Source organism: Parus major, chromosome 19, assembly GCF_001522545.3.
Source record: "Parus major isolate Abel chromosome 19, Parus_major1.1, whole genome shotgun sequence".
In the NCBI taxonomy this organism is placed as follows: Eukaryota; Metazoa; Chordata; class Aves; order Passeriformes; family Paridae; genus Parus; species Parus major.
Genome location: NC_031787.1, coordinates 4,151,564 through 4,177,522, shown reverse-complemented (window position 1 = coordinate 4,177,522; position 25,959 = coordinate 4,151,564). Strand labels below are relative to the sequence as shown.

General features: G+C 47.6%; 1 long non-coding RNA gene across 1 annotated transcript; it reads right to left on the bottom strand.

Moving 5' to 3' along the window:
• Positions 1 to 516: 516 nt before the first annotated feature.
• LOC107212666 lies at positions 517 to 24,553 on the bottom strand. Its single transcript, XR_001524509.2, has 3 exons — positions 24,037 to 24,553; positions 4,757 to 4,832; positions 517 to 785 (listed from the first exon to the last, which is right to left on the bottom strand). It is a non-coding gene; the product is annotated as an uncharacterized LOC107212666 (long non-coding RNA).
• Positions 24,554 to 25,959: the final 1,406 nt, after the last annotated feature.

Genomic DNA, 25,959 nt, shown 5'->3' with positions numbered 1-25,959 from the left:
GTCACCTATAGCGTGGAATAACTCAGATGATTCCTAAATTCACAGGGAAAGGTTCAATCGCCTTTTCAAAGCTGGATTGCAGATCCTGTGTTAATTACTACGGGAAATTACATCTCCAGTAATACTCAGCAAGGCTTTACAATAAATGCTGTCTGATCTATTCCTGCTCAGCCTTGAACTCTTTGTGGAATATTTGTAAATGTAATGGGTACTTCATTTCCACCACTGCTCCTGAATAATTCATACAATGGAAGATCCTTGCATGGTTCCATGAATTGAGAGACTTGGGGTGTTTTGTTCTCTATAGTTAATGGATTAAAACAGGTTTTTTTCAGCTATGAAACCAGGTAATTTATCACCACAAGCCCAAGTACGGTTCATACATCATTGGCTCAACTGAGAAACACATCTGTGAGTCTGGATATCAGAACAGAACAACCAACAATTTTAAATCATCCCATGTTGTCCGAAAAGCCAACAGAGTTGCAAAATAAAATGCTGAGAAACTGCCTCGGATCAGTCAAAATATTTTATTTCCTTTTTTTTTCCAGGTCTTTAATTCAACCATTTTGTTCCTCCACAAAACAGCACATTTTGAAACATCACTTTGGAAAGAGAAGAAGAAATAAATCAAAACCCCTTTCCATTCAGAAAGTGTCATAACTGGGAGCTCCAGCACTTTCAAGATATTCCTCCCCAGCTCCCTTCCAAGCAGAATTGTCAAAATTGGTAAGATTTCTTCAGCAATTTCTGTTTCATCAAAATGACATTTTTTCCAGACAAAACTGTTGTGACAAAAAAAAAAAAAAAAAAAAAAAAAAAAAGAAAAAGTCAAAACCAAAACTCAACAAAATTGAACATCTCTGATCCAATTGTCTTTGACAAAAAAAAAAGAAAAAAAAAAGAAAAAGTCAAAACCAAAACTCAACAAAATTGAACATCTCTGATCCAATTGTCTTTGACAAAAAGAGAATGTCTCAAAGATGCAAAACCTCTCCCTGGGTGAGTCCCAGAACATCAGTCTGACACATCCAGGTTGAACATGCAAGTTCCTCTTAGGTAACATCAAAAGAAAAATGAATCAACCTGAACCTCAGGGGCCAGAAATACCTTCAAATATGTTCAGAGCCAAGTAGAGACCTCCTAAACTGCAATTCTTACAGGATCTTCACCGTTTTGATGAGGAAATTCCACGTTCCAGCCTTAAAATGTGAGCACAAGAACACGGGTGCTTTGTCAGTGTCCATCTCTGGAGGTGAGCACTGACCTGGGCACCGATGCAGGGTTTGGTGCTGGAGCTCCTTCCATGGCTTCTGGTGCAATTTGCATTTCAATCTCTGTTTTCCTGTCTGCCCCCACCAGGCACCAACTCTCAGTCCCCACCAATCTTCAGCTGGATGTGAAATGTGCCCAGGCAACAGCCAACAGCTGCCTTGTCTCCATCAAAGTCACTTCATCACAGGAAAATTCCAGGTGTCACTCAGTGCTGGAGTTTCCAAAAGCTGTTTACAAAGCTCTCTTGTGGGGCACCACCTCCATTTTCTCAGTGTCAGCAGCAAATCTGCTCAATTCACCTGTCAAGATGACTCCTCCAACCCCTCTGCCAGGGGAAAACGCCCAGGAACGCACTCAGGGAAAACAAATCATTTTGGCTTTGGCTCAGCCATCATCAGCAGCTGTAATAAGAATCCCAGGAGCTCGTGCTGCTCGTGTCAGACACATCCACAACCCCTTTTCTGTGGAAGGATTGCACAGCTGGAGTTCAAGGCACAGACAGAAGGTCGAGCAGGATATGCAGAGGGAAGTTCATCATTCCATTGCTTTTCCAGGCAGAGAAGATGGAATTGCTCTCCAGAGCTGAGCTGATCCTGCAGAGTGCTGGTGAAAACACTGCAAATCATCTCTGTTTCTCCTCCAGCAGAGCAAACATAACTCAGGTGGTCACTGCTTGCTGTCAGGGAAGAAAGGGTCACTCCACACAGTCACCCCACCGACCTTATCTCTGGAGCAGCATGAGCAGGGTTTGGGTTCTGAAGCTCTGCAGTGTGTGGGGCAGGAGGGGCCTGAGCACTGAGCCCTGTGCAGGGATGGAGATGTGAAATGGCACAGCACAGCTCAGGGCTCTCAAGCCAAAAGGTGCAGTGGATTTTCAAAGGATAGCAAGTTTTCCAGAGGAGGAAGAAGCTCATTTTGAGCAGAAGAGGTGACTGGTACCGCAGGTTCCTGTGATGGAGCAGGACAGACACCTCATTCCTGAATTCACAGGATTGGGATCACCCTTTTAGCCAAATTCCAAACCCTTATTTTGGCCATAAAAAAAAAATATCCTGCACAGATTTGCAGAAATTGAGAGGAGAGATGGCCTAATGTAGTGTCAAACCTCATTTCTTTCCGTCACAGACACCACAATTTTCTTCCTAAGCCCTGCAGAAACTGGATGGATGCAGCACATCCCCAGCCCCCAGCAGCCAGTGTGAGCAACCTTGGTGTGAGCAGCTCTCTGTCTACCAGAGGAAAATTTCCTTGCAAATCCCAAAGCCTGAGGAAGAATCACCAAATTTTGCCAGTGATTATTAGGATAACACCTGCCCAGCAGAAGAAAGAAACTTGCTGAGATGGATAGCTCAACAAAGTGGAGTGTTCTGCTCCAATTTAATTAAAAAGGTATTTGGGAAAATGACAAATGCACCACGGAGCTCAGCAGTGTCTGGGCTAGACCTGGAGCTCTGCGTGCTTTAAAAAGCAATTAAGACAAGACAAGAATCACCGTTAGCCTTGGGGAAAGAAAAGCCACATGGTATTTTTAGCCCAAGGTAAAAAAAACAGAGGGGAAATGCTCCCTCCAACCCAGAGCAGCCCCTCTGAAACCCAGGCTGAGCCTTCCAGAGCTCAGAAACACAAACAAGGTTTGGCTCTGGCCAAGCTCAGCCAGGCTCTCCCTGTGAGGGCAGCTCAGTTCACTGTGAGACAGGACCATGATTTATTCACACAGTTTTGAAGTTCTGGGGCCTAAAATGACTGAATGCAGAGAACAGGTTGCAAGAAACAAGTAAGCAAGCAGCAGGGCATCCTTCCTCTGCCAGCCTCATTGGATGGCTCCAATTCCTGATTCTTCTACCTGAAGACGTGTCCTGCCCTATCCCTGTTGGTAGTTCTGCCTGAACATCCACATCTGCTTCCATAATCAACAAGAAATTGAAAATCTCTGAATAGCAATGCCAAGAATTCACTTTGGAAGCATGTGGTTCCTCATTTCTGATAATTATCCAAAAAAGCAAAGATCTAAATAAAAATATGGGAAATGTGTTGTTTCCTTATTGCAAGATGAAGTAAAAATTATAAATGTCTCACTCAAATCAAACTGAAAGCATTTGTTTTGACACATTCCAGTTTAAAATGCTGCTGGAGGAGACATGTTTCCATTCAATGTTTTGATTTTGACAAAAATGTTTCCAAAAAAGAAAAAAAAAAAAAAAAGTTTTGCTGCAGTTTTTTTCTGCCAGCTCCCGGAGGGATCAGTCAAAGCTTCCTGAAGCTCAGAGTCATTAGCAAGCTGTCACAGAACTGAGACCCTAAAATGCATTTGACACATCAGATCACAGTTCCATCAAACCTGGAAAGCGTGCCAGAGCTGGATCTTCACATCTAACTCTTGGATCTGACTCCTTTAGCATTCACTCTCTCCTCTGATACAGCAAGAGAAAAGAGATCAGCCTCGTTTATCCCTTGGGAATGAATCCCCCCTAGCCAAAACCCCAGGTTCAGCTGCTGTGCAGAAAGAGGAGCTCGTGGATGATCTGCTGCCATTCCCACTGTCCAAGGAGCACAGCCACAGGCAGACACTCACTCCTTCCAGGGGAGGGGAGAGCAGCAGCACCAAGATTTAAAGAAAAGAACAGTAGAAAACACATCCTGTATGCTCCCAAAGAGGCAGGCCCTGGGGATGTGGTGGGCACACACCTAAAGGGGCTCTGCCCTGGAATGCCACAGCCTGAAGATCCCATGGAAAAGCTGCAAAGTGCAAAACGTGCTGGTCTTGGCAGAGCAAAAGGTTGGAGTTGCCCCATCTGGCAGCCGACCTCGCTTTTCCTGCAGAGCTGAGCTGTTCTGGCTGTTCAGATCACAAAGCTCTCCGGCTGCTCTCTCTCTTTGAGCATCAGATAATCACTTCCCGGGAAAGAGATTGTTCCTGCTCCAGTGAGCAAACCCAAGGCCTCCACAACACGACCCCACACTCGGATTTCTTGTCACACTTGAAACAAACATATGTTCAAACAGCCCTGACTCGAGTCCGTGTCCAGGTGGCCGCACAGAGCTGTTGGTGCAGGCAGATGTCCCCACTTAGGCGCTGGCAGTTCTAGGGCACAGCTCCTTCCCCTCTCCCAGGCAGCCAATCCCACCAGAGCTTTGTGGGGATTTCTCACAGGGAAGTGGCACAATTGTCGTGGCACATTTCCATGCTCAGGAGCACTGGGAATCCAGCTGAATCCCCAGTGGAATCTCTTATTGTCAGCACTGTGCTCCTCCCAGAAAAGAGATCAGGTTTTCCTTGGACAGGAAAAGCATCACAAAGGACAGTGTCCTGTAGCTGGGATATCAGACTGAGAGATCAGAGCTCCAGCTGGCCCTGCCCTCAATCAACTGCAGAAATCTTGGGGTTTATGGTGTGGATTTCTGCATCTTCTCTGGGAATGTCCCACCCTCTTGTGTCCCACGCTCAACTGAGATGTTATATTAATAAACAAAATCATCTCACCTCAGATCTGGCTAAAGCTCTCTTTTTTCATGCAAGGACATTCACTGCTTCCTTTTCCCCAGCAGAAACTCGTTCTCTAAGGAAGGAGAAGGTGGAGTAAAACACAAATGAGGGATTGGCATTCATCAGCTTATGCAGCAATGCTAAACCATCCGCTTGGATCACCCAGACCCTCTGGATGATCATTAGCTCTCAGGGTGTTTCAGTCAAGTTTGCAAGATGCTTTATATCAGTCAGGAGAGACTTTCTAATCAACTGACACAGTTTAAAGCATTTTGGATGGGGAGGCACGTACGTAGGTACGTGAGCCTGAGCACAGATGTATAAAATTGTAGGTGATCAAAGGTAGTGCATCCAAGGCAGGATTAAAAGACGTTTAATACAGCTTTTCCCAATAAGCCTGAGAGATGAAAGAACTGCCACAAGGCCTTGCTGGAGGCTTAGAAATTGCTCTGTGAAATCAGCTGCAATTGGTAATTAAATGGAAACCTTGGGGGTGTTCTGAAGACTTTTTTCATAGCCTGGCATAAGGGAACTCATCTTTAAATTACGTAGACTTTTACCTTCCACGGAGGTGAAGGTAAAACACCACCCTGCTGCTCCTGCATGTCCTGCCTCAGAGCAGATGTGGACTCTCTGTGCCAGGATCAGGGCACACAGTCCTGAATATGAGCTCCTCAGAACATTCCTGTTTTCCCAGTGCCAGCTGAGCCAGCTGTAAACCAGGGAACTCAGCAGGGAATTGTGCCCCTGCCTCGTGCACCAGAAAACCAGCCATGCTCTAAAGTCTCCCAGCAGCTCCCAAAGCACCTTCTCCTTCTTGGAAGTGCACACAGCTCCTCCACAACTGCTCCCAGCCTAAGCCTTTGATCTGCTCCAGAGAGAGCCCAAGGCAGGCAGGAGAGCTCTTGGTTGACTGGGACGTGGGGATGAAAAAGGAAAATCCTGGTTCTGATAAAAGACAGGAGAATGATGGTGGGTTTCCCAACTGATTGCGATGGATTGGAAATGCTGAGTGTGCCCATTTGGAAGGGAAACCAGAGCAGAGCAGAAAGCTCAGCCTTGTGGGTAGAGCATCCAAACAGCCCTCAGGAGATTTTGGTTGGACTCTCAGCTCTGCTACCACTTTGCTCAGTGCAGTTGAGGCTGAGCCCTTCCCATGGCCCATTTCTCTTCTCTTTGCAATAAAAGGGGTCGGTCCTTTTTGATCTACTTGCAAGAATGGGTTAGTCACTGTTTGCTTGAAGAGTTCCTAGGGTAACAAGGGCTATAAACAAAGCAGACCTGCTACCCTGGATTGCAGTTCAACAGCGTTTAGAATCCTGTTTGATGCAAAGTGCTTTGGTTCTCGTTGTAGCCTTTCATTTCTAGGTGGCACAACACTCTCACTCTGAGGCAAAGTACTCCTTCAGACAAAGCTGAATCTGCTGAAAGTAGCACTGGAAATCCTTTTTTTTTTTTCAGCAGAACAACAGCAGGTGATGGCAGCTCAGCTGCAGACAGCTCAAAATCTGCTGAAAAACAAACTAAGACAAAAAATGTTTGAAAAAGAATTAAAAGCAGGTTCAGTAAAAGAAATAAAAATTAAAAAAGGTGCTAAATCTCCCTTGAATACAATGGAGGTAGCCAGAAATAGCTGCCAGAGAGAGAGATCGACAGCTGATATAAATAGTAGTGACTCATGGTGTAATGGGGATCCAGTTCAGGGGAACAAATCCCTATCAGAGGCTCAGACAAAGCCTCCTACAGCAAACACCTCCGAAGGAGCAGACCTAAATTCCTGCAGAGATTTGGAAACACAGAGCTCAGGACAATACCTCTCTGAGGCAGAAAGCCCTTTGTGCCAGTTCCCTGTCGAGGAAGCATCCAGTGCTGTGGATGGCTTTGGTTTGTGGCCCAGGAGAGATGGATTTATGCAGAGCATAAGGAGAGTCTCTCAGACAGATGTCAGAAAAAATCTCCATGCATCAACTGTGCTGCTGCTGCTGCTGCTGAAACCTGTCTGCCAAGAGTCCCTCCTTGAGGGCCTGGGAAACAAATAAATGTGCTTTATTTTCCTGAGGGCTCTGTGCTTTCCTAGCAGGGCCCTGGGCCTTTCCACCCTTGGTTTGCAGAGGGTTCCTGTCCTACACCTGCTGGCAATGGCACACAACCACTTTACCTCTGGCACCCAGCCTCTACAGGATTTTTGCCAGTTCTATTTGGCTCTGCAATTTCATTTAAAGCTGTCTAGAGTCCAGTCCTACAGAGCCACCAGTGTCCAAACCAAACATTCCCAGAGGACGCAGCCCCTCAGACTCATGGCCATGGCTGTGGGCAGAGCCAAAGAAACCAGAGTGGGATGAGGGAGAGATGGAGCTGTTCACCCTGAGCAAAAGCCTCTTCACATCCCTGGGATGCCAGGTACAGTGGTGACTATCCTTTACTTTCCTTTTTCTCTCAAGGTCCCTGCAGCTGTCACTGGAGGAGATGCTCTTTGCATCCAGCATTTCCAGCCTCTGAAATTGCTTCCTGCCCTGTGCTGATGGGGAAGTCAATCCCAGAGGCAGAGCAAGCCTGAGAAATAAAGAAGTCTGACCCAGAACAGGCAGGTCAGAAGCTGGATATTGCACAGAAATGGCAGTCTCTCCAACAGAGGGATGCTTTCCTTTCAACTGCTTTTAATTTTTTTGCCCCTCCATATAATTCTCTAATAATCACCCTATTAACAATGTTCCATTTGCCACACAACTTGGGATATTAATCCTATTAGTTGGTACTAATCCTCCACAAAACAAAATGGAAATATTCACTCATTTTCTCAGGGTTAAAAAAAAAAAAAAAAGGGAGAGAAAGAGGTGGGGAGAAGAGAAGACAAAGATGCTTTCAGAGGTTTGCTGTTTTGTGAGTTAATTGAATGGAACTGGGTCTCCTGTGGTCTCCATATAGAATTCCATTATCATGTAATGGGGAGTCACATCCAGCCTGTTGATAAGAGACAGCCTGTCAGATTAAGCATTAACTATCATATTTGGAAACCATGCAGTTTTCTACCCATTGGGGTATCAAAACACAATATCCCATTTCCCTTTCCTTCCCCCAACACCTTTTCCTTTACTGCACACTAATTAAAGAACAAGGGTGGAGAGACTGGTCTGTGCTGCCGAGCCCAAGATAAACTTTGCTGAGTGGGGAGGAAGAAATGAAGTGAACATCCCAGAGAGCAGAGATCTTTCCTATAGGCTTTAATTTCTCCACCCACCCCCTCTTGTGCTGTATTTTTTCATATTTCTGTGAAGAATTACTGGCAGGTTCCATCCTTCCCTGCTCCACAAGGTGAGACTGGCACCTACTGGAATGATCCTGGAAAGGCTGAGATTGAGAAGAAAAAAAACAAACCTTTTCTCAGCTTAGTTTCATCTCCAGCTTCACATTATTTTTCCCCTTCATCAGGCAAACAAACAGCTCTGCAGACACAGAGACAGCACACGCTGGATTTGACACAGCTCTGTTTTTAAGCTGTTTTGTGGTAATTGGGTGAACTATTACAAGTCATTTCATTTCTGTCAGCTCATGGGGAGGGAACCACAGGCACAGGTCCTGACAGAGCTCCCAAGGTTCCTGTGGGTCTGGGAGGCTGCTCCCTCTTCTCTCATGTCTCAGCACCTAATGGAAGCAGGAGCAAACATCCCTGCAGGTACAACATCCATCTTTAGTAGTTTCATCCTTTCCCTCACATGCTTTTTCCTAAGGAGGATTTCCTTATGGGATCTGCTCACCCTCTGGGATTTAGATTTAAACCCCCAAATGCTGTTCTCCCATGATTATCCCCTAGCCTTAAACTTATTTTTTGATGTCCCCCTCCAAAGTCCCACTGGCCAAACTCAATCGAGCAGCAGCTTGGCTTCTCCTTGCCTGTGTCCCTGTCCTTGTTGGACCCACTCTCCAGCCCCACCACCAGCCTTGTTCCCACTCCAGACCTCCAAGCTGGCTCATTCAGACCTCCAGCAAGGCCCAGCCACCACTGCTGGTCTCCTGTGAGCCCTGGAGAACACATCCTGAATCCATCACTGTCTGACCACCCACAGGAGCTGCTCTCTCTCAGTTGTTCCCTCTTAGTTTTGCTCTGTGGATTTTATCATTAACTTCCCTACCTGGAGCAAAGAGTCTCCCAGCTCAGAGATTGTCACACCAAAAGCCCCAAAATACGCACCACAGGTTAAACAAAGGCACAGAAAACAGGGAAGTGAAATGGCTGCATGGCACAGCATGGTTTGGAGAGAACAAGGGAGAATCAGAGGAGAAAAGCTGGAGGACAGAGCCAATCCTGCAGAGTTGTAGCTGAACAAAGTGCAGCTGGAGGCTGGGAACATCTCAGGGACCAGAGCTGCCTCCATGAGAGGGATGGAGCGTTATTAGGAGTGAGCCCTGTCAGTTTGCACTGCCTGCCCCCAGGGCTGCTAACCTGAGCAGGAATGAGTCACACAGCTCTGAGCCACCCCAACACGGGCTGCAGACACCTCCTGATTAGCAAGTCTAATCCTCCCTCTCCAAACCTCTCCATCAGGGAGCTCTGGGGTTGAGAAGCAGCGGATTCTCAGCACCAAGAGCCGGGGCTGCCAGGCCCAGCTGGCCCCAGCTCTGGCTGGGGAGGATCCACGCAGTCCTCAGGAGCTGCCTGACAAACACAGGGTTCAGCACGTCCTAATTGCTCTGGGCTGCACAAACAAACAAACAGCCCTTTGTTTGCACAGCAGCTCTCAGGAGAGGCCTCCCAGACGAGGTGGGCTGGGATGTTCCTCTCCAGCTCCCACATTGATCAGCTCCCAGCTGGAAGGAGCAAGGGGAACGCGGCGTGGAGATGCTCAGCAGGCTGCCCTGGCCGTGCGTGCCTGGGGCTGCCTGAAGGACATAGAGATTCCTCCTTCCAGCAGAGCTCCAAGATGCCCTGCTGCTCACAGGAACATTCTGAATAATGACCAGGAGTGGCAGAGAGAAAGGAGCTCTTGAGGCAAGCTCGGAAGGGCTGTTAGAGTGAAATTCCTCTGGATTTACACAGGGGTAAAACAGAGTTGACTCCGCACTCAGCTGGAGTGAGCGATGGCAGCCAGGGCCTGGGATGGGAACTGGGACAAAGAGAGGGATCTGGTCCAGGGGAGCACGTAAGGGTTCAGCCACCAGCCAGCTCATTGCCTGGCAGCAATTCACAGCCTGCTTCTGAAATCAATGCAGGCTGGGAGCACTCAGCAGCCAGACTAAGCCAGGTCTGTCATTTACTGTAATTCTGAGCTGCTAGATTACTTTCTCCGGGTTTTCCAAGAGGAACAGTTAGTCACAGTGGTGAGTTGCTCCCCTTTGTAGGCTGTTTTCTGGTTTTCCCCTTCCTAATTGTCACCCCAACTCCCTTTCCACACATGGAGAGCAGAGAGTGCTGTTCCAGCCTCCCATCAGAGCCCTCAATGCTGTCAGTCCATGGGAAGGCAGAAGGTTTTGCTGGGTTTTAGGGTATGACTTCCTCTCCAGCTTCATGGATGTCCTTCCTTAACTCTTTTCTGAAGAGGAGCCAGCTCTACTGATGCTTCCAGGAACAACAATATCCCAACCACCACCAGGATTTCTGCAAGATCCACAGCCCATGGGTCCAGCCAAAGAGTATCAAATGCTTTGAGCATTCAGTGCCTTGGATGATCTCCTCCCCTGTGCTGGACAGCACAAACAGGAGACACTTGTGGGCAGCACAAAGAGCTGCTCTGGAGAGGCCTGAGATAGACTGGATGTGTGGAAGTGGCTTTTCCTTTCATGGGACAGTGACACTCCCTTTCATGGGACAGTGACACTCCCTTTCATGGGACAGTGACATTTCCTTTTCATGGGACAGTGACACTCCCTTTCATGGGACAGTGACATTCCCTTTCATGGGACAGTGACATTCCCTTTCATGGGACAGTGACATGCCCTTTCATGGTCCACATTAGGGATTTATGGCTCCAAATGCCAACACAAGGCAGAAGATGATGTTTTATTCTCCTCACAATAGACATTTCAACCACAAGTGCCAGGTTGTGACTCTTGTTCTTCTGAAGACACCACTTTGCATAGCTGGTTCTTTTAGGAAGGAGAATCACCCTGCCAGAAAACTCTAGCTGGGTTTCTCACTGCTGCAAATGGCTTGGGAAAGAAAAATGTTGACCTCTTTCATCCTGGCTGGGTCAAGGGAGCGGTGGCTGTGGTGATGGATGGTTGACTGTAATTCCTGCCTGCTCATTTAATCAGCCAGAGCAGGCAGCAGCACGAGCATGCTCAAAAGAGAGAGCAGCAGGCAGGAGTGGAAATCTCAGCGGCTCTGCAGAGCAGGGAGGTGTGAAGGGGACAGGGGAGTGAGAGTTCTCCTACCAGGCAAGGAACCTGGGGCTTTTCCTTGGGTGAAAAGCTGAACTCCATCCTGCTGGCTGTGCCATTCCAGAGCCTGCAGCCCCCAGAGGCACATCAAGCACAGCATGTGCTGCATCCTGCCTGCCACGGGCAGCTGCCTGCTGCAAATGGAGAGGGGCACTCAGGCATGGAGGGGAAAGGAGGGGTCCAGCCCTACCCAGAGCTGCTTTTGCAGTCTCACAACATGAAAGCCAAATAAATCTGCTCTTAAGAGAGCCTCCCATCCATCAACAGCTACACACACACAGAGTTCAAGGCCAGAACAGACCACAGGGTCTGATCTCCTGCCTAAAAGAGGGTGGCCAGGAAAATTTCTCTGTTTCCTCAGTCCAATAGCAAGCCCTAAAAACAAGAGCACCCAAACTCTATCCCTCAGCTCAGCACCACATAACCATGGGAGCATTTCTAAATCATAATGGTGTGGTGTGTGGGGATCTCCACAGCATCCCTGGAGCTGCCACAAATCTCATCCCCCCAGGGGGTCAAATTCCCCAAATTACACATTCCAGTGTTGTGTAGCCATGGAGGTGAAAACAGGAGAGGTCAAAATGGCCCTCCAGCACTTCTGGGCCCCTGCACAGCCAAAAGCAAGGCAGCTGGGTGGCTGCTGGGGCAGGGGAGCAGCAGGACTGAGCACAGGCAGGCTGTGCTGGCAGTGAACAGCTCCGGGAGGGGAAGGACGCATTGCGAACCCGCTCCAGCCCAGAATGTCCATGGTTGGTGTAGCAGGAGTACCCTCTAGTGGGAGAACAGCCTGGAGAAAGCCTTTCAAACCATCACACACACACACAAATGCAGGGGTTTTAGAGCTAAAGAAAAACTGCATTGAGAGTAACCATAAAAATGGGCTTGAAAACAGAGGGAGACGGAATATCTTGGGGAAATAAAGTCATAAAGTCTGATTATCACTTGCAGTACTATTTTTTACTTTTCCAAGAAAGCCATTTAAGACCTGCTTTTCCAAGTATATCCGTGCAGGGAGAGTGCTGGGCTGGAAAGCAGACAGGAACCTGCTCATATTCATGAAGCCAGGCCAAGACTGTTTAAATACCCAAAGGTCACAGCAAAGCCTAGGGCTGCGTGTCTTAATCCTGCTCACTGCCTGAAAGCTTCTGGGTGTGGAAGGAGTCTCTGTACTCGTGGCAGAGGCCCAACACATTTCCCCAAGACATCAGAGCTGGTGAAGTCGTTTTGCTTTGGCTCGTGGATGAAAGATTTTGCTGTTAGAGGAGGGGGGGAAGCTGGGCAAGGACTGCTGTGTTGGACATAAAGGATGCAGAGGATGCTGTGCTCTGTATCCAGATGGGATCAATATGCTCTCCCCAGTGCCCTGCTCTGAGATCACACTCACACTGCCTTGACAGGTGCAGCATTAGAACCTCAATAGAGTGGAATTATGTGGTTCCTTCGGGGCTCTTCCCATGCAGAAGCCTCTCTAACCTGAATGTTTTATATATATATATATATATCCCTTCATCCACTATTGAAATGCACCTACCCCTGGGGAGACCTTCGAGGTGTCTAAGGCTCCAACCCTTCTGATTTGGGCAGAGATAAATACAGTAGGGGAACCTGAGCCCTTTATATTTTATTTTCAGATTAAAGATCTAAGCATTGTTTCCTGCAAAGCAGCAGTTGTAAAGGAGTGAGTGGATTTAAAGAAACACAGACCACTTTTACAGCCGGGGGTAGGAAGGGAACTAAAAACATCTGTGCCAGACTCAAGGAGGTTGTTCCTACAGAGATGATCCAAATTCAGCATCTCACAGGAATCTGTGCTGGTGTTCACACAATGAGGGTGAGCTGGCATGGGAATGTGTCACAGACCAGGTCAGAAATGGTGGGAGGGGAAGGGCACAGGGAAGGGTGGGTTAAGGCCAGCACCCCTCCTGGGAGATGGCACAGCCATCCCTCTCTGTGATGTGTCATGTACAACCCACAAGTTGCCTCCTTTCTTCAAGCTCCAGTTACTGCCAGCAGATTTGGCTGGGGACTCAGAGTCTTGATTTCTGGCTATAAATTCTCAAATTCCCGTTTGGTCCCACCTTCCTCTCACAGTGACTCCTCCCAAAGAGGAAAAACCCCTCAGCAGAGCTCAGCACCACCTTCCTGGGCCAGACTTGGCTGCTCCAGCTTCCAGAGACTGCCCCAGCAAGGCACAGCATGAAAATCAGAGCAGCACAGAAAAATGCCAGTCCCAGGCACTGATCCCACCCTGGGTCCTGCTGATTTCTCTGGGAAGCCTCCTGGAAAAGATATTTCCTCACCCTAGAGAAGGGAGGAGCCTGGCCCAAGGTGACTGGGCTGCAGGACTGGAGCAGAGCCCAGAGCTCTCCCAGAGGTTTTCTGAGAGGCAGAGGGAGGGAGGGAGGGAGGCTTTGGCTCTTTGGAGGGTTACTCTGCCTTCCAGAGCAGAAGGCTGTGAATTCCCATTCCCACACTGCACGCTCAGTTAAAGTGACAGATGACTGGATGTGTGCACGAACCTCCATCACTGGAGAAAGGGTAGTGCAGATGATTTCTTGGAGAGAAAGGATTAAAAAAAAGAGAGTAATTTGGAGTAAATTAGGGAAAAAAGAGGAAGAGATTCTCTAGATACATAACGTGCCACTGCAGAACCAGGGACATGCCTAGGGAAATTTTTTAAAAGTTTTTAGAAAAAAGCGAAGCTAAAAAAGAAAAAGGATCCTATTAAGATTAATGCTTTCTGGCTTTCCATCTCCCTCTAGCATGGCTCTTCCATTTCCATAAACCCATTATCCTCACTGCTGTTTCACTTAATTGGAAAATGTCTATTGCAACCTAGCATGTTCCAAGACAAACCTTGGATGTATATATAACAGGCACTTTAAAGCTTTCAAATATTTCAAATTTGCTCAACACAATTACGTGAACAAAAACCCTGTGGGACTTTTTTCTTTCTAGAAAACAAAACCCACCAAAAAAAAAAAACAAAACCCAAACCCCACAATAGTCATAAAGCATGTGTTCACAGGGCTAGAAACACCATTACATTTATCCTGATTAGCATTCCCTAAGCTTTTATGTGCACACAGTTATTGCCAGTGTAGGGAAGAGGGGAGAGTAGGAAATGCCAGTCAATGATTTGGCTGCTGAAGGTCAGGGAACCGAAACAAGAAGATTTGTTTCACTGCAGTGACAGCCATCAAACAGGGACAGCGTGTGCCAGGTGCCCTTGGAGCTGCATCCTCCTGGGAAAACCCTGGGATGAGCCTGGGGAGGGCAGGAGGGAGCAGAGCAGCGAGCAGTGCTCCCAGCTGGAGCTACCCGAGAGGAACTGGGATTTCCTGGTGGTTTCTGGTGGTTCTACAGCTCTGAAGAAGCAGCTGAGCTCCTTCCTCCCACTGCTCCTGCTGTCCTTTCCTGTCCTCACTGACCTCTCCCTCAGCACTGCTTTGGGGGGACCAGGGCACCAAGACCCTTGGTGTGGATTCAGGTGTGGGAGCTGGCAGACCTGGAATCCATCACCAGCTGGCCACAGCACAGCAGCTGTGGGGAGCAGGGCAGGAACAAGAGAAAGATAAGTGGTGGTTCTACTGATTTTTAGCTGGAAAGGATCTGAGCCCTTGTGTGCACCTAAGCATGTAACAAGTTTACAGGCTCCTTTAGAAAATAATGGTCGTTTTTTTCATTTTCACATATCCCAGCTCTTCTCCTCTTGGCTGGATTCACTTGACAATGAATAAACTTGAACCCTGCAGTACTCAAGGTAAGTGCCAGCTCTGGCCCTGAGAGGCTGTGCTGGAGAACAAGTCTCTCAAATATTTGCTCTGCTCTCCTTCCCAGCACATCTCGGCTGCTGTCCACACACATTATTGTCCCTCTGACCTGCCCACTGTGTAATGACATCACACCACTCCAAAACAGGAGATTTCCTCTTGCTGTCTGTGCAGCTGGCTCTGCCCAGCCATGCCTGTGAAGAGGATGCCAGAAACATGTCCCATCTGCAAGAAATGCAGGAAACCCCTTGATGGAGTCTCTGAATGCCTCAAGAGACCTGCCAGGAGTATTCCTGGTCCTGCACCTTCATCCTGCCTGTTATGGAAAGAGCTGAACATGCCAGGATTTTATCAAGTCCAGCTTTCTCCTTTCTCATCCTCATTACCAACACTTTTCCTTGGAGCAGCCTTTGCCTTTCTGGGGCAGTCCTGAGAGCACACAATCCCCAGCATGGGCTGAGGGCAGAGCTAAACCTTTACCACAGCAAGAACTGAGCTGTGCCCTGCAGGGCTGGGCTCTGTGTCCTCCAAGGGACATTCCCTGGGGTGGGGGCTGAGGCTGCTCCTCATCCAGCAAGGCTTAACAGGAACTAATCCTGCCTGGAGAAAGTGCCCCAGGTGCAGAATGGGCTGTGAAATTCATGAGGAACCTGCACTGGTGGAAATGGTGGTGGTGGTGGTGGATTGCACAGAAGCCTCCAAACAGCTGCTGGCCTCGGGAGGTGGCTCCTGTTGGGTTTGGGAGTGGTAAAGCCACAACCTCAGGCTGGTCCCATTGCACTGTGACAGCTCAGAGGTGGGGAGGTGGCACCCTCAGGCTGACCTGAGAAGCACTCAGGGAACAGGGACTGGCAGGGCTCTCTGAGGTAACTCTTGGGCACAGCAGAAGATCAGGCCCAGCTTTGTGCAGCACATCTGGCTGCTGGAGCTTAAAAAAACCAGCCTGTGCTGCAGCCCAGGTGTGAGAGGATGTGCAGCCCTAAAGCAGCTGTGGAGCATTAGCAATGGCTGAGCACCAAAGGGGAGAGCCAGGGAGAAAGAGAAATAAAGATTCCTGCCAGGCAGGCAAGGGAGAGCCAACTCAGAGGGCTTCTCATAAACCAAAGAATGATGACACAGTGGGAAAGAAATTCAGCTTGTTTTTCTGACAAGCACAATTTGACTCCAATGGCTCCTCACCAGGTCTGTCTCTGTTGCCTCCTCCATAAAGACATTAAATCAACTGTAGAAGCTGCTTTTTGAACTACCAATACGAGTCCATTGTCCATGCTGCTGAGTGCCTGAGATACAAGGGATACTGAAAGCCCTGATAACTTATCTGTAAAGGGAACAACACTCCTGAAAGACACTCACTTCTGCTGTGGAATAAGAACAAAAACAATAAGGATGCAGGGAAAAGTCCCTTTTATTTTACTGGAAATTCATGCAGGGAAGAAGAGGCCAAGTTGTCTCAATGACTATCCAAAAGCCAGGCTGGGAAATTTAAAGAGCAGCAAATCAGGAGAAAACAAACAGAAATATTTCCCCACAATTTTCTATTTCCTTCCCTCTACACTGAAGTTCTGCTTGACCAAGAGACAGATTTATTGTGCAGCACAAATGTCCAAACAATGCAATTTATGTTTCAAGACAGAGGCCAGGGGAAAAAAGGTCACAGTGCCAAGCAAAAGGGTATGGTCTTGTCATGCTGGGAACATGAGGAATGAGCAGGAAAAAAATGAAATTTTGGAACACAGGCAAAGAAAGCAGCAACTTAACTGGCATTTGATTTTGCAGGGTAACTAATTTCCTCATTTAGCTCTCTCTTAGTCATATCTTCACTTCTGCTAGTTTCAAAATCACTGCTGGCCCATTTAAGTGGCTTTCAAATATCTGCTATTCCAGACCCAAACATAACTGGGTTTTTTCAATGCCAGCACTACATTTCTCTGAGGAAGAGATGATGTCATGTCCCCAGAACAGCTGGGGAGCTTTACAGTTCCGTGCAGAGGACACAGATCAGCCTGGCTGATGCCAAAGGCTGACCAAATGCAGTGGTGTTATCTCAGTGGTTTTGCTCTGAACCTGCTGGCCCTGACAGAACCTGCTCTTCCCTTCCCAAGACATCCTCTGCAGCAATTTCCCAACAGGATTTCCCCCTTCCCCATCTTCACAGGAAGAAAAAAAAGCTTCTTTGCTTTCTCCTGTGGTGGAGGCTGCCCCTGATGAAGCAGCACTGTTATTATGGGAATGGACTGTTAACAGCATTTGGGCATTTCTTAGTAATGAGGGCAGGGAGAGGGGAGAGGGAAGTAATCAAAATCCAGCACCAGATGGGCTATTCCAGAGGCATTTTTCTCCCTAAGCACCTGTGAAGGGCATTGGCTTCCAGCAGGCACACTTTTTGTAATGAAGTTAAAGCCACAGAGCACGGTGGGATGATTTGTACCTGCTCCCAGGCAGGAGGAGAGGGAAAGGCATTGTCCTCAGAGGAGTTTTCTGGCACTAAAGGAATTCTGCCTCGGCACCTGGAGGGGAGGCCAGTTTCTATTCCTATTCCCATCACAAGCAGAGCTTGATCCAGCTTCTACCAGCTTGTCCATCCTTTCTCAGCCACACACTAGGGAAGGGGACAGGGAACAGATGGAAAAGCTCGAGGCAGCTGCAGTGGCAGAGGAGCCAGAACCTGTCCCAGCCCTCACACCATGACATTCACTGCTGCACTCCCTCAAATCCCACCGTGCCCTCAGGCTCTGCAGTGGTGAAACACATCTTGGATAGGAGACAACTCTCCTGCACTTCACAGAGCTCAAAAGTGCCCAGCACAGCCCAGAGCAGAGCCCTCTCCACATCTCTAGGAAGCCCAGACACTCTCTGGCAAAACCATGGCTTCAGTCATTGCCCACCCTGTGCACGAGCTGCTTAAGGCTTCCCCCGGAGAGAAAGGATGTCAGGACAGCACTGGGTACCTGTGCATATGGAGAGGTTCTGCAAAATGAAGAGTGTGAAAGATTGGAAGGGTCAGTGCTGAGGGGGAGAGTGAAGTGTGAGTCCCTGCACCTCTGGGTAACCCAGGGCCACCCTCTCACCCACCAAAATCAGCTGTGTCTGTCCCTGCAGGGATGAGGAGATTTGTGAGCAGCTTTAGTACAGCTGACAGGACTAAGGCAAGAAAAACACTGCAATCCAGAATATTTCCCAGCCAGCTTGCACGTTCTTATACCCCAGGTTTTCAGCTTTGCATTACCTGTTGAACTGAGAGCACCTTCAGCCCTGAAAGCAGCTCGGATTTCAGCTCCTCTTGCTGAGAGGAGAAGAAAATCAGCTCTAATCCTGCCTGATGAGTGTGGGCTGGGTTTACCCAGCTGTTACCTGCAGCCACCATGGGATGGGACAGAGCTCAGCAATGCCAACATTGCTTTTGCCAGTGCAAAGATCTCTGCAGCTGGCACAGCCAGGAGGGAGCTTCAATATTTGCGCTGCAAACTCTCCCCTCGCCCCAATCTGTTTGAAAACCATCTCGCAGGAAATAGATGCTCTAAAGTAAAGCAGCAAATCCCAGCTAACAGTGTGTGAATTAGGCAGCAGAAAATCGTGGGGGAAACCTGAGGCATTTGGATTTGCAGGACAGCAAAAATCCCACCCAGCTGTGCTTGTGCTGAGAGGAGAAAGACCGGTGGCCACAGGGATGTCAGCAACACACCAGAGCACCTGAGGATTGTCTCAGAACTCAGCTTGTTTTGCATCTTTACAGTGATAAAGTAGCAGGAGTTCCTCGAGCAGGAAATGCTGGAATCAGCTTTACCTTAATTTAAAAGGGAATTTAAGGTGAGACTTGGGAAAAGGTTGGTGCTTGCTGTATTTATTTGTATCCCCTTTCTGGTCCTGTTTGCTTTCTAGTCAAGAGCTCTGCTTCTTCAGTGTGCATTCAATATTAAATTGCCTCTTAATGTACTAGCAGCCAGGCTTCTCTTGAAGAATATCCTCCAGCATACAGAATCTGCAGCATTTGTCAAGGAGAAAAGGATTAAGTGAATAGGGACTCCAGCCAAGTTTCCTTGATTTTTTTTTTTCTTTCTTCCAGGTACTGGTAGATAAAAAAAAAAAAAATTACAAAATTTCCTGGATCACTTATTTATTTATTTTTCCTATGCCTATGTAATCACTTGTTGACAAAAACACTTCAAATTCACATTTCAGCTACCTCCATTATGATGAGGACTTATCCAAGGTCACAGCCACTGGCAGGGCAGGGAATCAGACTCCATCTCCCAGATTTTATTTTATAAAAACTCCCTCCCTCAGAGCTGATTTGGAAAAAGGCTGAAACACCACCTTAATGTTCAGAAAGGGCTTTGACCCTGGAATTTAGTTACCAGCACATTCCCCAAGGAAAGCTTCCTCCCAAGGAGGCTGGAGCATGATGCTGAGTGCAAAGACATTTCTCATCACACAGGAGAAGAAGATCCTCCCCAGGATTTCTGACTGGGAAGAGAAATATCCTGTCCATCCACAGGGCAAGTGATAAAAGTTACCTTTGGTTGGAGCCCTCCAAGAAGATGCAGAAATCTGCAGAGGGAATAGGACTGGTATTATGAAGACAAAATTCCTGTTTAAAACCTCTCTGAACTTGATCCCTCGTTTTTATCTAGGGACTGCTGCCCTCACTGAAGGGAGAGGGCTCAGTTTGGAAATCCTAAAGCTGCCTACAGAGAAAAATATCACCGGAAAAGTCCAGATCTATTTATCCTCCCACACGTCACAAGGCTGCCCCCTCGAGCAGGATAACAGCTAATCCTGGGGATGGAAACCCCCTTCCCACTGATCAAACACAGTGTGGCAAAAGCCCTCCCATTCCTATTCTCGGAGTATGAAAAGCTTTAATCCTGTTTAAAAAGCCTTCAAGGCAGCCTGGCTTCCCACCCAGCTTTTCCAGCAGCAAGGCAAATCCCAAGTGCTTTTAACTCCATTGCACTGTAAACATGTGAGCACTGAACAGTCCTCAGAAGCACATTTCTGAGTGAGCCTTAGGGAACTTGGGCAAAGTAAATAATGTGGCAGAAAGCCTTTCTAGAGGTTTCATAGCCTCTAATTTCCTCGCCCAGGGGTCACAAGTACAGCAGCTGTCACTTAAGGCTCTCAGCAATTCACACATTCCAGCCCAGCTCTGCCTGTTCGGTGTTTGAGAAACACTCAAAGCCATCTCCTCCAATTGTCCCCAGAGTAAATAAAGTTCAAGGCAGCACGACAAGAAAATTAGAGGCTGTGAAATCGTGAGAAGCAGCTGTAAGGTAAACTGCCTTGCCCAGAGCAAGGTGCATTAACTTGCAGCTCCCTGCCTCGAGTTTTTGCTCAGGAGAGATCCAGGATAGTCCAGAAGTCACCCAGCTGCAGCATGGGTGTGGATACTGCAACCCTGACAGGTGGGGACACAAATGACACAGCACTCGTGTGCTCTTCAGTAGGATTTCTCCAGCCCAGAGAGAAGGAAAGCAGAGGTGGCTCAAAGAGGATTGCTGGAATGAAGGTCTGGAACTGTGGGCTGTGCCTCTGGAAGAAGGACTGTTCATCCAGGAGGGACTCGGGGGAGTGCAGGAGAAATCCCAAAGCAGAAATGGAAATAGAACATCAGCACAGAGACCTGTGGATGCTAAATGCAAAAAAGCAAGCAGGGAGCACAGAGCCTGTGTGAAAATAAGTCACACAAGCTTCTCACTCTGGCCTGAGGAGGAATCCAAGCAGACCTTGGAGAAGGATGAAAGCCTTTTGCAGGTGTTGTTTAGATCCTTGTTGTTTACTCACAGTCAAGGTGTGGTGTTCCACTTGTGTGGTGTTCCACAGCCCAGTGATGGTGCTGTGTCAGTTTAATGCCCAATGAGAGTTTTACCTCTCAGACCTTCTTGGACCTGTCTACAAAAGAAGGTCCAGGATAATAAACTTTGCTCTCTTGTAGAACCCAGCCAGAGTCTGTGTCACACTCTCACTGTTCCTAACACAGTGTGACAGAGACCACTTCTTGTTATGCAGCAGGAGGGACATGGGAAGAGGACCAGAAAACCTAAAAAGTTCTAGGAAGGGGTAAAGGAAAAACTTACCAGAGGGCAAAGAGAGTGAAAGTACGAAGAAAATGAGCAGCACAGCCAGAGAAGGGCAAGTGGTGCAGTTAGGCAAGGATCTCAGGCCTGCCATGATGAACAGAGAAAGGGCTGGCACAAAACCATGAACAAGCTGAGGACAGATGTGACCTCAGTGGGAGAAAAGTTCTGTTGATCCATTAGATTTGATGACAGAAAGGAAATGCAGAACCTTCAGGACCAAAAGGAGGCAAAGGTGGAGTATGATAAGATGGCAGGTAAAGAGGGCAGGCAGGGTGGAGAATGAAGACTGGAGGCTTTCATTTGACTCAGTCATTTTGGGGAGAGAGTTAAGAACGTTCTCTGGGTGGTAGGAGGATGCTGGTCAATTTGAATCCCAGTGGAGAAACTAAAAGATATTCCTGGGTAAGAGTAGCAGATTTCTGTGATCTTGGGCTTGGGAGTGAAATTTGCTTTTCAAGAGATCCAAGCACGAGGATGTTCAGGACCAGCACGAGGATATTCAGTGAGCAGGTTTAACAGATTTGTTCCCCCAGGATAGAGCCCCCAGCTCCTCTGCTCTCCTCCCAGCCAGGCTGCTGGAATAAAGGAGCTGGGAAGAAAGCCTGGCTGAACACACCTCCCCAGCAAATGGCCAAGAGGTCCAATTTGTTGTGACCTTGGCTAAAGAGATCTGCCTTTAATCATGACAATGGATGAGCTTCTGGCCTCCTTCCCTAATGCAGAGACACAGCAGAAAAAAAAAAAAATTGCAGCCTAAAAGTTGTGCTTTTAGAGAAAAAGCTTTCTCTGCTACATACATCATTACCCAACAATACAGAGTAGCTACTTAGAGTATCTCTGCATTTGTTTAAAGACCTGATTTTAAAAGCCAGCAGCTTTATCCATGGTATAATGTGTCAAGTGCAAGCTGAATTGACACTTATGCAAGTCAAAGCAAATGTTTTTAAGATGTGACAGCAGAGCCATTACCAGCTTCATATATTTCATTCTACTTTTGTGCACACAACCAAGCATATTATTGGCTTTTTATTTCCCTCCTTGTTTGCTTCAGGATTCTGATTAAAGCAAGGAAATATTTCATGAGCTGCCAGGTTATGCTTAGACTATTAGACTCATCTATGAGAAATATTTATTGGTTTAGGAAATGGGAGAAAAGGAAAGCTGGAGCACTGGTGATACATCTCATCCGTTTTGAAAACAGAGCAAAAGCCTCTCGGATTCTTGTTAGCCAAAGAGATAGAATGAAGTTGGCTCAGCATCAAAAGCTGTAATGGCCAGATGATACAGAGCCCTGATCTGGTCTAAAGCTCCTGGATCTGTTCAGCTTTAGACTGAAAATGTTAATGATGATAAAAGAATTTATGCTTGGTTAATGTCTTGTAATAAAATCCCCCAGGTCTCTGGCAGAGTCCTTTCCTCTCCCTTCCCTCTCCTGATGCTGTCTGAGGTCACTGTAGGTGACCACACAGCCCCCTCAGCTTTAAGACTGAAGCTCTGAGTCTCCTTTTTCAGGAGCCAGGGGGGTTTTACTGCTAGGAAATGCTTGCTGTGCCTGCCCTGGGATGACAGGAAGACAAGCACAGCCCAGGAATCAGCCACAAACACAAAGCAGGGCGCCCAGACCCAGGGCAGCTGTGAAATTACAGCCTGGAAGAGCCATCCTGCAGACAGCCCAGCTGGGCACAAGTGGGGCTTCTGCACATTCTGTCATCACCAGAGAGGAAAGAAGGCACAGAAGTGAGGCACTTGGTTTCCAGACTTGCTAGAGAGAACAAGACACTCAAAGGATAATCAGGATACTTTTCCAGCCATTCTGGAATGAGAACCTGCAGAGTTTCACTGCATCTGAAAGCTGGATGCAGTCTGAAACCTCAACAGCCACAAGTAACATAAGGGCACAAAAACTCAAACTTCCACTGTGGGAACACATTTTCTTCCCTTTTCATTTGCAGGAGCTGGGAGACAGCAGCTCCTGCAGATTCTGCTGCTCCAGCTTCCCCAGAGGTGAGGGCAGGGTGAGCAGAGGTTACAGCACACAGAGCCCCATCTGCATCTCCAGGGCAGGTACAGCGCCAAGGGAGGAATGGGCAGGGGTGAGAAATACAGGTGATTTATTTAAGAGCCTTCTAAATCAGTTCCCCTAGATGGCTGACCTGCTGACAGTGACTTAATCAGCACAAAACATTTCCTTGATTTGTCACCAGGGAACAGCAAAATATTCTCGGAAGAGCTTCATCTTTTATCTTAAGAACTATTTACATCAAGGAGGTTAAGACACAGCTTTAACCACACAGACAACACAAACCTTTGGATTTGCTGCTCTTAAACACTACCTGGGAACAGGGGCTTTCTTGTTTTGACTTGTATCTGCCTACCCACAAAAGAAAAAGCTGCTTGCTGCATCATTTTTATTCATGAAGATAAATCCGTTGTGTATTTTTCTAATCATCTCTTAAGTCTGCAATTTGCACCATTTTATAGCAGTGAAAGTTAGAGATGCAGTAAGCCATGTATTTAAGGCTGGTAACTTAATGGGAAAGGCATTAACTACCATTTCAGAATTTTAGTTCTGTTCCCCTCCCCATCCTTGGTAATTACCTTGTTACTTAACAGCAGCATCAGCAATTTTATTGATGTGCTTTTAGCACAGGCCACTACCAGAGGACAGGAGTGCTGGAGCATGTTACAGACTCCAGAGTAAACTTTATCTCCTACTCTTTCTTAAAAAGGATCAGAACATTACCCACCTCTCCTCCACCCTTCAAAATCTGCAAGCATCAGCAAGGCCCTCTTCCCAGGCAGTTGGAAGCTTTTAACAGATCAGGAATCACTTAGACCCCTGAGTCAGAAGTTATCCCAAGAGATGATATCCTCTGATAAACTTGGCTTTTTTATTTTTCTCGTACCCTTTTGTGGTGAGGGGATGGGGGAAATCTGCAAACCCATTATGATCAAGCCTAATTCATGATGGAAAGGCAAAGAGAAGTAAAGAAAGGGTAACCAGAAATCTCATTGTGATCCTGCAGTTATTTCTGATGAGGGTGGTACTGACCTGGGAGCCTCTCAGTGCCTCCTGTTCCTCACTCCTGTTCCCCTGGCTCTGTGGGATCCTCCCCATGGCCAGGCCTCTTCCCAAGGAGACCACAACAGCTGGAATTGCCCTCTGCCAGCACTTATCCACCTTCTCAGCCTCCTGAGACCATCTATAAACCAAGTAATTCCACTGTAATTTGGCAGTGTTCAACAAGCATCTGAATTACTGAATTTTCTATACATGCCCACAGCTCCTGGGGAGAACAAGAGCTGTCCTGGATCAGCTTTTTTATGACTGGCAGTGGATTTGGGGAGTTGTATCTACCTCAGCATTGTGCACATTGGCCTGCACACATACAGCAGGAGAAGACAAAAGGTCTAGCACAGAGCTTATCAGCACATGGCAGGCATTTTAAGCCATCTTGCAAAGGAAAAAAAAAACATGTTGTGCATGTAAGAGAAGGAAATCCCTAATTGGAAACACAATTGTCTCATAAGAAGGGCTCCAAAATCAACAGCCACTCCAATTTATATGGTGTTTTATCAAGCCAAATAGCCCCCAAGGGCTTTGCAAGACGAGTCTCTAATAAGGCTTATAAAACCAGCCCTCTATAACAGAGGCTGGGGCAGGGAGGGGGAGTAAAAGGCCTTTTAGCATGTGAATTGTGACAGCAATGTCTGCCTGTCAAAGCTCCAGCTAGGAAAGACTCCAGAAGCTCCAAGGGGATCTGCAGGAGTTTCAATCACAGAGGTTCATGGAGAGCAGGTGGGACAGCTGGGATGCAGCCCCCAGACTGGGCAGCCAGGGTAGGGGGAGTGTGGGACCAGGCAGCAGCCTCAGCCCTGTGACATCCCACTCTGGGGCTCAGCCACGTGTGCAGGGCACACTCTCAGTCCCTAGGGAACACCCTGGAGGATCAGCTCAGGAGATGCCCCCCAAGTGAAGTGGGCAGCTCTCCTGTCACACCAACCTCACCCCTCCCCATGGTTTCTAAAAACAAGCTGTGCCTTGATCCTGCCCATCGAGGCATTGCACACAACACAATTTAAAAATTGTTTTGTTTCGTCTTTCCCCCTTCACTGACAGGAGAGGAGAGAGCTTGAAGGAAAACCAGAGGGGACTCTTTTATTCCAGCCTTTATGGTGTGTCTGGAAGGCAATACTGCAGCAATGAGTGTGTGACAAGAAACATGAAGAGGACAGGGAGTGTGACTGTAAAACGTGCCTTAACATCCCCTGCAGGAGCACATCCTCTGAGCACCACCCCTCCATCACCACTGTCCTGCCCAAGCCATGATACACGAGCCAGGGAAAGCAGAACCAGCCAGCACAGGTCACACTTCACTGCACAGTTTTGCAAACCACGCTGAGAAACCCTCAGAGGAAAGAACCAACTAGTTTCAAGTCTATTTTGAGTTGCACAGTGGGGTTGTAAATACCTTGTTTCTGGCACTTCTACAGTGGTTAAAAAATATATCAAGCGGTCATGGAAAACCCAAGACATAAATTTGTTGCAGAAAGAAACGTCTCTTTTCTTCTGCAACAAAGACAACAAGTGCTTTAATTTGGTCTCCATTTTCTGGCTGATGCTGTTTTGTGAGCAACAATGTAATGGCAGAGCTGTGCCTGTGAAGATGATTCCAGAAGGGTGTGCCCTGCCCTGCTGGGAAGGTGCAAGGCTGCACATAGCCTGCTTTTAACCAGCACACATCCACCAGTCAGCTGGCAGATCAGGGCTCTGACAAGTTTCAATGCCTTTATGATCATTTTGCTGAAATCTGGGGGGAAAAGATCTGTTTTACCATTTTCTTAGACTTATAAGTAACTGATATGTGAAAATCACAGTGATTCCAAGATTACAAAGCCTGCCCATCCACAGGGAAAATGTGTCATTTAGGAGTCACACATCAGGGCCTTGAGTGCATCAAAGACCTTCCAATTT